At 49.4% G+C, this 12,500-nt stretch overlaps 1 pseudogene; it reads right to left on the reverse strand.

The window, feature by feature from the left end:
- Window positions 1-8,492: 8,492 nt before the first annotated feature.
- Window positions 8,493-12,500, reverse strand: part of LOC128717216 (large subunit ribosomal RNA) — an 8,525-nt pseudogene continuing 4,517 nt past the window's right edge.

Consider the following 12,500-nt stretch of genomic DNA (forward strand, 5'->3'; position numbering starts at 1 on the left):
AGTGTCCATTTGTGATGCATCACTTAGCTAACCATCTTTCGGGACTGTTTAGGGTATGTGCTCCTCCACATCTATGCTTACTCGTACACATTCTCTGTCAATAGGTTTAAGATCGGGCATTCTACCATATCATTGCCTTAATGCTTTCAAATCAAGGCTACCAGGGTAGCCTAATTGCGTTCGAAACTCAACTTGTGAGCTGTCGGCCCTAGAAGTTTTTTAGGCTGCTAGGACCTCTCTCTATATTTTGCCTTTGGACTTCTCGAAGCTCAACTTGTGAGCAGTTCCATGCACCACTACCCGTATCTCTTAGCTTAGTTCTAGCCATGTGCGTTCAAAGCTCAACGTTAAGCTGTGTCCTGCACCACAATCGTTATATAATAAGCTTATCTCTAAGCTTTTTTGCGTTCAATGCTCAACGTTAAGCTATCCCTTCGCTTAGAACCTCGCTCTACATTTTGCCTTTGGACTTCTCGAAGCTCAACTTGTGAGCAGTTCCATGCACCACTATAGGTATCTCTTAGCTTAGTTCTAGCCATGTGCGTTCAAAGCTCAACGTTAAGCGGCCTCATGCACCACAACCCTTGTATCTTAAGCTTATCTCTAAGCTTTTTTGCGTTCAATGCTCAACGTTAAGCTATCCCTTCGCTTAGAACCTCGCTCTACATTTTGCCTTTGGACTTCTCGAAGCTCAACTTGTGAGCAGTTCCATGCACCACTATAGGTATCTCTTAGCTTAGTTCTAGCCATGTGCGTTCAAAGCTCAACGTTAAGCGGCCTCATGCACCACAACCCTTGTATCTTAAGCTTATCTCTAAGCTTTTTTGCGTTCAATGCTCAACGTTAAGCTATCCCTTCGCTTAGAACCTCGCTCTATATTCAACTTTCAGATACCTCAAAGCTCAACTTATGTGGTCTGCTATTGCTCTTGAACGGGTACAATATCTGACAGAGGGGGTTTTTGGCCCAAATTATGCATTATTAGTTTAACCTCCGTCGCAGAACCACATTTGACCAGGTCGAGAAAAAAATTTTTCGTGACGACCTGGTCCCCCATAGTAGGGAATGAACATGACATCTTAACCATATTTGACCATTTTCAAATTTCTCGTCGCGGAATCATGACTTTGCCTAGTAAAATTTGTTTGGGTAGGGACCTCCCATACAAAATTTTCATCGCTCCAAAAGTGATTTCGTTTCACTTTTCAACATTTACAAGGTCCATAAATCATGTTTTGAGACGATATGGAAAAAAAAATTTTTTGCCCGTCTCGACCAACTCGACCGATGGTGACCACAGCAGGGTGCTCCATACAAATTTTCCTTATGTGGAATTTTCAGTGTAAAATAAGGTTTCTCCAATCGATCGCGGGTTTCACTTTTCATCATTTGCTAGGTCTAACTATGATGTTTTGAGTGGTCCCGCAAAAATTTTTTCTCTTGGCCAGTCGACCCTTTCGTCCATGTCGGTGTGTTCTGCAGTAGGGTGCTCCATACAAATTTTCCTTATGTGGAATTTTTCAGTGTAAAATAAGGTTTCTCCAATCGATCGCGGGTTTCACTTTTCATCATTTGCTAGGTCTAACTATGATGTTTTGAGTGGTCCCGCAAAAATTTTTTCTTGGACCGGGCCTTCCTTCCCGGCCCTGTCGGTGTGCTCTGCAGTAGGGTGCTCCATACAAATTTTCCTTATGTGGAATTTTTCAGTGTAAAATAAGGTTTCTCCAATCGATCGCGGGTTTCACTTTTCATCATTTGCTAGGTCTAACTATGATGTTTTGAGTGGTCCCGCAAAAATTTTTTCTTGGACCGGGCCTTCCTTCCCGGCCCTGTCGGTGTGCTCTGCAGTAGGGTGCTCCATACAAATTTTCCTTATGTGGAATTTTTCAGTGTAAAATAAGGTTTCTCCAATCGATCGCGGGTTTCACTTTTCATCATTTGCTAGGTCTAACTATGATGTTTTGAGTGGTCCCGCAAAAATTTTTTCTTGGACCGGGCCTTCCTTCCCGGCCCTGTCGGTGTGCTCTGCAGTAGGGTGCTCCATACAAATTTTCCTTATGTGGAATTTTTCAGTGTAAAATAAGGTTTCTCCAATCGATCGCGGGTTTCACTTTTCATCATTTGCTAGGTCTAACTATGATGTTTTGAGTGGTCCCGCAAAAATTTTTTCTTGGACCGGGCCTTCCTTCCCGGCCCTGTCGGTGTGCTCTGCAGTAGGGTGCTCCATACAAATTTTCCTTATGTGGAATTTTTCAGTGTAAAATAAGGTTTCTCCAATCGATCGCGGGTTTCACTTTTCATCATTTGCTAGGTCTAACTATGATGTTTTGAGTGGTCCCGCAAAAATTTTTTCTTGGACCGGGCCTTCCTTCCCGGCCCTGTCGGTGTGCTCTGCAGTAGGGTGCTCCATACAAATTTTCCTTATGTGGAATTTTTCAGTGTAAAATAAGGTTTCTCCAATCGATCGCGGGTTTCACTTTTCATCATTTGCTAGGTCTAACTATGATGTTTTGAGTGGTCCCGCAAAAATTTTTTCTTGGACCGGGCCTTCCTTCCCGGCCCTGTCGGTGTGCTCTGCAGTAGGGTGCTCCATACAAATTTTCCTTATGTGGAATTTTTCAGTGTAAAATAAGGTTTCTCCAATCGATCGCGGGTTTCACTTTTCATCATTTGCTAGGTCTAACTATGATGTTTTGAGTGGTCCCGCAAAAATTTTTTCTTGGACCGGGCCTTCCTTCCCGGCCCTGTCGGTGTGCTCTGCAGTAGGGTGCTCCATACAAATTTTCCTTATGTGGAATTTTTCAGTGTAAAATAAGGTTTCTCCAATCGATCGCGGGTTTCACTTTTCATCATTTGCTAGGTCTAACTATGATGTTTTGAGTGGTCCCGCAAAAATTTTTTCTTGGACCGGGCCTTCCTTCCCGGCCCTGTCGGTGTGCTCTGCAGTAGGGTGCTCCATACAAATTTTCCTTATGTGGAATTTTTCAGTGTAAAATAAGGTTTCTCCAATCGATCGCGGGTTTCACTTTTCATCATTTGCTAGGTCTAACTATGATGTTTTGAGTGGTCCCGCAAAAATTTTTTCTTGGACCGGGCCTTCCTTCCCGGCCCTGTCGGTGTGCTCTGCAGTAGGGTGCTCCATACAAATTTTCCTTATGTGGAATTTTTCAGTGTAAAATAAGGTTTCTCCAATCGATCGCGGGTTTCACTTTTCATCATTTGCTAGGTCTAACTATGATGTTTTGAGTGGTCCCGCAAAAATTTTTTCTTGGACCGGGCCTTCCTTCCCGGCCCTGTCGGTGTGCTCTGCAGTAGGGTGCTCCATACAAATTTTCCTTATGTGGAATTTTTCAGTGTAAAATAAGGTTTCTCCAATCGATCGCGGGTTTCACTTTTCATCATTTGCTAGGTCTAACTATGATGTTTTGAGTGGTCCCGCAAAAATTTTTTCTTGGACCGGGCCTTCCTTCCCGGCCCTGTCGGTGTGCTCTGCAGTAGGGTGCTCCATACAAATTTTCCTTATGTGGAATTTTTCAGTGTAAAATAAGGTTTCTCCAATCGATCGCGGGTTTCACTTTTCATCATTTGCTAGGTCTAACTATGATGTTTTGAGTGGTCCCGCAAAAATTTTTTCTCTTGGCCAGTCGACCCTTTCGTCCATGTCGGTGTGTTCTGCAGTAGGGTGCTCCATACAAATTTTCCTTATGTGGAATTTTTCAGTGTAAAATAAGGTTTCTCCAATCGATCGCGGGTTTCACTTTTCATCATTTGCTAGGTCTAACTATGATGTTTTGAGTGGTCCCGCAAAAATTTTTTCTTGGACCGGGCCTTCCTTCCCGGCCCTGTCGGTGTGCTCTGCAGTAGGGTGCTCCATACAAATTTTCCTTATGTGGAATTTTTCAGTGTAAAATAAGGTTTCTCCAATCGATCGCGGGTTTCACTTTTCATCATTTGCTAGGTCTAACTATGATGTTTTGAGTGGTCCCGCAAAAATTTTTTCTTGGACCGGGCCTTCCTTCCCGGCCCTGTCGGTGTGCTCTGCAGTAGGGTGCTCCATACAAATTTTCCTTATGTGGAATTTTTCAGTGTAAAATAAGGTTTCTCCAATCGATCGCGGGTTTCACTTTTCATCATTTGCTAGGTCTAACTATGATGTTTTGAGTGGTCCCGCAAAATTTTTTTCTTGGACCGGGCCTTCCTTCCCGGCCCTGTCGGTGTGCTCTGCAGTAGGGTGCTCCATACAAATTTTCCTTATGTGGAATTTTTCAGTGTAAAATAAGGTTTCTCCAATCGATCGCGGGTTTCACTTTTCATCATTTGCTAGGTCTAACTATGATGTTTTGAGTGGTCCCGCAAAAATTTTTTCTTGGACCGGGCCTTCCTTCCCGGCCCTGTCGGTGTGCTCTGCAGTAGGGTGCTCCATACAAATTTTCCTTATGTGGAATTTTTCAGTGTAAAATAAGGTTTCTCCAATCGATCGCGGGTTTCACTTTTCATCATTTGCTAGGTCTAACTATGATGTTTTGAGTGGTCCCGCAAAAATTTTTTCTCTTGGCCAGTCGACCCTTTCGTCCATGTCGGTGTGTTCTGCAGTAGGGTGCTCCATACAAATTTTGCTTATGTGGAATTTTTCAGTGTAAAATAAGGTTTCTCCAATCGATCGCGGGTTTCACTTTTCATCATTTGCTAGGTCTAACTATGATGTTTTGAGTGGTCCCGCAAAAATTTTTTCTTGGACCGGGCCTTCCTTCCCGGCCCTGTCGGTGTGCTCTGCAGTAGGGTGCTCCATACAAATTTTCCTTATGTGGAATTTTTCAGTGTAAAATAAGGTTTCTCCAATCGATCGCGGGTTTCACTTTTCATCATTTGCTAGGTCTAACTATGATGTTTTGAGTGGTCCCGCAAAAATTTTTTCTTGGACCGGGCCTTCCTTCCCGGCCCTGTCGGTGTGTTCTGCAGTAGGGTGCTCCATACAAATTTTCCTTATGTGGAATTTTTCAGTGTAAAATAAGGTTTCTCCAATCGATCGCGGGTTTCACTTTTCATCATTTGCTAGGTCTAACTATGATGTTTTGAGTGGTCCCGCAAAAATTTTTTCTTGGACCGGGCCTTCCTTCCCGGCCCTGTCGGTGTGCTCTGCAGTAGGGTGCTCCATACAAATTTTCCTTATGTGGAATTTTTCAGTGTAAAATAAGGTTTCTCCAATCGATCGCGGGTTTCACTTTTCATCATTTGCTAGGTCTAACTATGATGTTTTGAGTGGTCCCGCAAAAATTTTTTTCTTGGACCGGGCCTTCCTTCCCGGCCCTGTCGGTGTGCTCTGCAGTAGGGTGCTCCATACAAATTTTCCTTATGTGGAATTTTTCAGTGTAAAATAAGGTTTCTCCAATCGATCGCGGGTTTCACTTTTCATCATTTGCTAGGTCTAACTATGATGTTTTGAGTGGTCCCGCAAAATTTTTTTCTTGGACCGGGCCTTCCTTCCCGGCCCTGTCGGTGTGCTCTGCAGTAGGGTGCTCCATACAAATTTTCCTTATGTGGAATTTTTCAGTGTAAAATAAGGTTTCTCCAATCGATCGCGGGTTTCACTTTTCATCATTTGCTAGGTCTAACTATGATGTTTTGAGTGGTCCCGCAAAAATTTTTTCTTGGACCGGGCCTTCCTTCCCGGCCCTGTCGGTGTGCTCTGCAGTAGGGTGCTCCATACAAATTTTCCTTATGTGGAATTTTTCAGTGTAAAATAAGGTTTCTCCAATCGATCGCGGGTTTCACTTTTCATCATTTGCTAGGTCTAACTATGATGTTTTGAGTGGTCCCGCAAAAATTTTTTCTTGGACCGGGCCTTCCTTCCCGGCCCTGTCGGTGTGCTCTGCAGTAGGGTGCTCCATACAAATTTTCCTTATGTGGAATTTTTCAGTGTAAAATAAGGTTTCTCCAATCGATCGCGGGTTTCACTTTTCATCATTTGCTAGGTCTAACTATGATGTTTTGAGTGGTCCCGCAAAAATTTTTTCTTGGACCGGGCCTTCCTTCCCGGCCCTGTCGGTGTGTTCTGCAGTAGGGTGCTCCATACAAATTTTGCTTATGTGGAATTTTTCAGTGTAAAATAAGGTTTCTCCAATCGATCGCGGGTTTCACTTTTCATCATTTGCTAGGTCTAACTATGATGTTTTGAGTGGTCCCGCAAAAATTTTTTCTTGGACCGGGCCTTCCTTCCCGGCCCTGTCGGTGTGCTCTGCAGTAGGGTGCTCCATACAAATTTTCCTTATGTGGAATTTTTCAGTGTAAAATAAGGTTTCTCCAATCGATCGCGGGTTTCACTTTTCATCATTTGCTAGGTCTAACTATGATGTTTTGAGTGGTCCCGCAAAAATTTTTTCTTGGACCGGGCCTTCCTTCCCGGCCCTGTCGGTGTGCTCTGCAGTAGGGTGCTCCATACAAATTTTCCTTATGTGGAATTTTTCAGTGTAAAATAAGGTTTCTCCAATCGATCGCGGGTTTCACTTTTCATCATTTGCTAGGTCTAACTATGATGTTTTGAGTGGTCCCGCAAAAATTTTTTCTTGGACCGGGCCTTCCTTCCCGGCCCTGTCGGTGTGCTCTGCAGTAGGGTGCTCCATACAAATTTTCCTTATGTGGAATTTTTCAGTGTAAAATAAGGTTTCTCCAATCGATCGCGGGTTTCACTTTTCATCATTTGCTAGGTCTAACTATGATGTTTTGAGTGGTCCCGCAAAAATTTTTTCTTGGACCGGGCCTTCCTTCCCGGCCCTGTCGGTGTGCTCTGCAGTAGGGTGCTCCATACAAATTTTCCTTATGTGGAATTTTTCAGTGTAAAATAAGGTTTCTCCAATCGATCGCGGGTTTCACTTTTCATCATTTGCTAGGTCTAACTATGATGTTTTGAGTGGTCCCGCAAAAATTTTTTCTTGGACCGGGCCTTCCTTCCCGGCCCTGTCGGTGTGCTCTGCAGTAGGGTGCTCCATACAAATTTTCCTTATGTGGAATTTTTCAGTGTAAAATAAGGTTTCTCCAATCGATCGCGGGTTTCACTTTTCATCATTTGCTAGGTCTAACTATGATGTTTTGAGTGGTCCCGCAAAAATTTTTTCTCTTAGCCAGTCAACCCTTTCGTCCATGTCGGTGTGTTCTGCAGTAGGGTGCTCCAACCAAGTTTTCCTAATGAAAGTTTTTCGTGGTTTCGTGTGAGTTAAAAACTCCGGAACTTGGCTTATTTTCACCATAATTTCCACATATGGTGACCAACTCAATAAACGTTTTGTGCGTATCCTATGGACAGTTTTTCGCGTTCAACTTGGTGAACTAGGGTTGTTTTCCCGAAGGGTAAAAAAATCTGGACTTAGCCAAATTTTGAAATCTCCAACCAATCTTGGCCTGTTAGATTATCTTGGTTGGGTTGCTATGGGCTGCTACGGCCTACTTGATAGGCAATGTTTCAACTCTTGGAAGCTTTCGTGGTTGTTTAGAACTGTCCATGGCCTTCTTGATAGAAATGGCTTATCGTGGCCATGGACTTAGCAACATTTTGAGATCCAATCTTGGCCTGTTAGATTATCTTGGTTGGGTTGCTATGGGCTGGTACGGCCTACTTGATAGGCAATGTTTCAACTCTTGGAAGCTTTCGTGGTTGCTAAGCACAGTTCGTGGCCTTCTTGATAGAAATGGCTTATGGTGGCCATGGACTTAGCAAAATTTTGAAATCTCCAACCAATCTTGGCCTGTTAGAGTATCTTGGTTGGGTTGCTATGGGCTGGTACGGCCTACTTGATAGGCAATGTTTCAACTCTTGGAAGCTCTCGTGGTTGCTAAGCACTGTTCGTGGCCTTCTTGATAGAAATGGCTTATGGTGGCCATGGACTTAGCAAAATTTTGAAATCTCCAACCAATCTTGGCCTGTTAGATTATCTTGGTTGGTTTGCTATGGGCTGCTACGGCCTACTTGATAGGCAATGTTTCAACTCTTGGAAGCTTTCGTGGTTGCTAAGCACTGTTCGTGGCCTTCTTGATAGAAATGGCTTATGGTGGCCATGGACTTAGCCAAATTTTGAAATCTCCAACCAATCTTGGCCTGTTAGATTATCTTGGTTGGTTTGCTATGGGCTGGTACGGCCTACTTGATAGGCAATGTTTCAACTCTTGGAAGCTTTCGTGGTTGCTTAGGATAAGAATCCCGACGAGAAAGGTTTCCCGGACTTATAAAAATAACCGATTAGCCCCAAGGACACATCTTCCTTGAAAGGCTAATCATGCACCACACACCACACCACCCATAGGCTTGCAAGCAGCACTCTTGTCGAGTGCAGCAAGCCTATGCTCACATCAACTACCGTACACGTACCACCATAGGCTTGCAAGCAGCACTCTTGTCGAGTGCAGCAAGCCTATGCTCATCAACTACCATACGTACCACCACAGCCTTGCAAGCAGCTCTCTTGTCGAGTGCAGCAAGCCTATACTCCACGAACTAACCACTTCACCACCAAGCATGGGTCGCCTGAGAGGATCGATGCGAACGCATCTCTACAACTCGCAGCTCCCAGCCTGTAGTCCCGTCGTTTGCGGGCGGTCGAAGGTGTCGAAACTAGTTGTATCCACGGTCGACGGGAGCACAGCCACCAGGGTTCCCTGTGATAAGGTACTTCCACGTGCAGCGTACACCCGCCCGTTGCGGCTCAGTCTAGTGCTATAGCGGGGATGAGACGGCAGTGTGCACGGGGCAGCACCGACGGATCTCAGAGGGTTGTTAAGCCCGCTAGCTTCCGATCACCTAATGGGTTTATGATGCGCTATCAGCTCGGATTGGATACGACCTTAGAGGCGTTCAGGCATAATCCAGCGGACGTAGCGTCATACCAAAGTCCGGTCGAACTAGTATTGAGCCAGTGGTCCGTACCTGTGGTTCCTCTCGTACTGCACAGGAATTCCGTTAAGATAGCAGCATACAGCACACACCAGTAGGGTAAAACTAACCTGTCTCACGACGGTCTAAACCCAGCTCACGTTCCCTTGAAAGGGTGAACAATCCTACGCTTGGTGAATTTTGCTTCACAATGATAGGAAGAGCCGACATCGAAGGATCAATAAGCCACGTCGCTATGAACGCTTGGCGGCCACAAGCCAGTTATCCCTGTGGAGGTCGGCGTCAGCGGCAGCGAAAAACCAAGCCGGACGCTATTGAAATCGCCCCAGCTGAGGGACAAACCTGGACGGAGGTGTACCAGGCTGTCCGAACGGCTCCAGAAATGGAGAAACATGCTGAGGCCCTAGGCGTCGGGCGACGCACCACACGCTCCAGGCTTGTCATGGAGCTGAAGGAGAGCGCGGACGCTGCAGAAGTTCTGCAGTGCATCAAGCAGGTCTGCGCAAAGGCAGAACGGCCGGCCTCAGCTCGGCTGGTCACGCCTATGGTCGAAATCCGGTTGGACGCTGTCGACCCTTTAGCGAAGGAGACCGATGTGGCGATGGCGCTGACCAACCTGTGCCAATGCGAGGTGGAGGAGACATCGGTTCGCCTGCGACCTGCCTGGGACGGCACGAAAGTGGCGATAGTCCGCGTAACAGCCAGGGCTGCGGAGGGTCTGGTCGACAAGAGCGTCAAGATCAAATACACATCGTGTCTGATCCGGAAGGTGGCTCCTCTGCAGGCGCGTCAGCAACGGTGCTACAAGTGCCTCGAGATGGGGCACGTCCGAGCTGCGTGCAGGAGCGAAGTGGACCGCTCGACAAGCTGCATTCGCTGCGGGAAGCCGGATCACCAGGCGAAGAGCTGCACGGCGGAGGTGCGCTGCGTCGTGTGCAGCGGCCCGCACCCGGTCGGGCATCCGACGTGCCGGCGCTAAAAGTGCTGCAAGTGAACCTCGGGCGAAGCCGGGCAGCCCAAGACCTCATGCTGCAGACGGCTCGCGAGTTAGGGGCTCAGGTGGTGCTCGCCTGCGAACTATATCGACCACCTCGGGATGATCCGCGGTGGGCCATCGATGCGGAACAGAGCGTGGCGATAATAGCAACAGGGGCGTACCCTATTCAACGGCTTTGGGGGAGCGTCGTCCCGGGACTCGTGGTGGCCACCATAGCGGGAGTAACGTTCGCCAGCTGCTACGTGCCACCCAGCAGCGGCATCGAAGACTTCGAAAGCTTCCTCGGTGCGGTGGAGGTGTCTCTGGTCGGACACACAACATCGGTCCTGGCCGGGGACTTCAACGCCTGGAATGAGGAGTGGGGGAGTGCGCGCACCACCCGGAAGGGGCAGGAGCTCCTGAGCGTGGTGGAGCAGCTGGCGCTGCATACGCTGAACCGCGGCAACGTGCCCACGTTTAAGGGCAACGGGGTTGCGCGGGAAAGCGTTATCGACGTTTCTTTTGCCAGCCAAACTATTGCGCGACCGGACTCCTGGCGCGTGCTCGATCGCTTTTCCAGCAGCGACCATGCCTACGTCCAGTTCCAGGTGGGCGTCCCAGGACAACGTCCCACGCGACGAGGCAAGCAGCAGCAGCGAAGTCGAGACGGGACAGCCAGACACGCCGGGACCCGGTGGAAGACGACGCAATTCGATAACAAGTGCTTCGACATCGCCCTCACATGCGGCCACTTCGAGCAGGTCGCAACTCCGGAGGGGCTGATCGGCGGACTGACCCAGGCGTGCGATGAGATCATGGAGAGAGTACACGGGGCTACTTTCCATCGCAAGCCCCAGGTGTACTGGTGGTCTCCTGAGATCGAGCGCCTGAGGGAGGAATGCGGAGCAGCGGAGGCCGCCCATCGAAGGGCCCAACCTTCGGAGCGTGCGGTGACGTCGGCCAGGCTGCAGGGCTGTCGACGATTGCTGCAGGCCGCCATTCACAGCAGTAAGGAAGACAGTATGCAAGAGCTGATCGATGGGGTCGAAGCCGAGGTGTTCGGACTCGGTTACAAGGTTGTTCGAGCAAAACTACGTAACAGGGCACCACCGGAAACGGACCGAGCCGTACTAGGTCCGATCGTCGAAGCCTTGTTCCCGGACCATCCGGCATTTGAGTGGCCGGACATCGACGTGTGCAGTGAGGCTCTGAGACCGGTCACGAGCTCGGAAATTCTTTCGCTGGCCGAGCGGATGGCCACCTCCAAGGCGCCAGGGCTGGACGGCATCCCGAATGCCGCAGTGAAGGCGGCAATGCGGAAGCACCCGGAGGTCTTCGCCAAGGTGTACAATCAGCTGCTCGAGCGAGGGGAGTTTCCTGCGGCATGGAAGGAGGCACGCCTTGTGTTGGTCACGAAGCCAGGTAAGCCGCCGGGCGATCCGTCGTCGCACCGCCCGCTGCTAATGCTGGGAGCAGTCGCCAAGGGGTTCGAACGGCTGATCTTAGATCGGCTGAACGACCACTTGGAGGACAGCGATGCTCCTCGCCTGTCAGCAAGGCAGTACGGGTTCCGGCGCGGTCGCTCCACGCTTCAGGCCATCGAGCGGGTGATAGAGCGAGGACAACACGCGAGGACGTTTCACCGCACCAACCAGCGGGATCCTCGATGTCTGGTGGTGGCAGCACTGGACGTCAGGAACGCCTTTAATTCTGCCAGCTGGAAGGCGATCGCGGTTGCCCTGCAGAAGCTGATGGTCCCTGCAGCCCTCCAGAAAATATTGCGCAGCTACTTTTCTGAGAGGAGGCTGGTGTACGAGACCAGCGAGGGGCCAGTGCGTCGTACGGTCACGGCGGGCGTTCCACAGGGCTCAATCCTGGGCCCGACCCTGTGGAACGCGATGTACGACGGCGTGCTTCGGCTGGTGCTGCCTGAGGGCGCCGAAGTGATCGGCTTTGCGGATGACGTCGTGGTGCTGGCGAGCGGGACGACGCCGGAGGCAGCGACGGGACTGGCGGAGACGGCGGTAGCAATGATCAGCTCGTGGATGGCGCAACACCACCTGGAGCTCGCTCCGGCCAAGACCGAGCTGGTCATTGTGTCTACGATGAGACGAGACAACACCCGAGTCCCGGTGAGTATCAATGGCGTAGAGAAACTGCCGACCCGCACCTTGAAATATTTAGGAGTTGTCATCGAGGACCACCTGTCGTGGAGGCCACACGTAGAGCAGGCCACGACGAAAGCGCTCCGTGTGGCGCAGGGGATTTCCCGGCTGCTCCGAAATCATGGTGGGCCAAAGAGTGCGAAGCGGCGGCTGCTTGCATCGGTGGTGGACTCCACCCTCCGCTACGCCGCGCCGATTTGGCACGAGGCAGTCCGACTCCGGGAGTGTTGCAGACAGCTGAACCGCGTGCAAGGACTGTACGCACGGCCAGTAGCTCGCACCTTCATTACAGTGCGCCATGAGGTGGCAACGGTCCTTGCCAGCGTCATCCCCATCGTGCTGCAGGTGACGGAAGACGCTCGTTGCTACCAGCGGCATCGGACGACGGGAGCAAGTCTACGCGAACTGCGCATCGAGGAGCGGACGAGGACAATTGACGAGTGGCAGCGTCAGTGGGACCAGCTAGAATCGGAAAGCC

This window comes from Anopheles marshallii (assembly GCF_943734725.1).
Source record: "Anopheles marshallii chromosome X unlocalized genomic scaffold, idAnoMarsDA_429_01 X_unloc_233, whole genome shotgun sequence".
Lineage (NCBI taxonomy): Eukaryota > Metazoa > Arthropoda > Insecta > Diptera > Culicidae > Anopheles > Anopheles marshallii.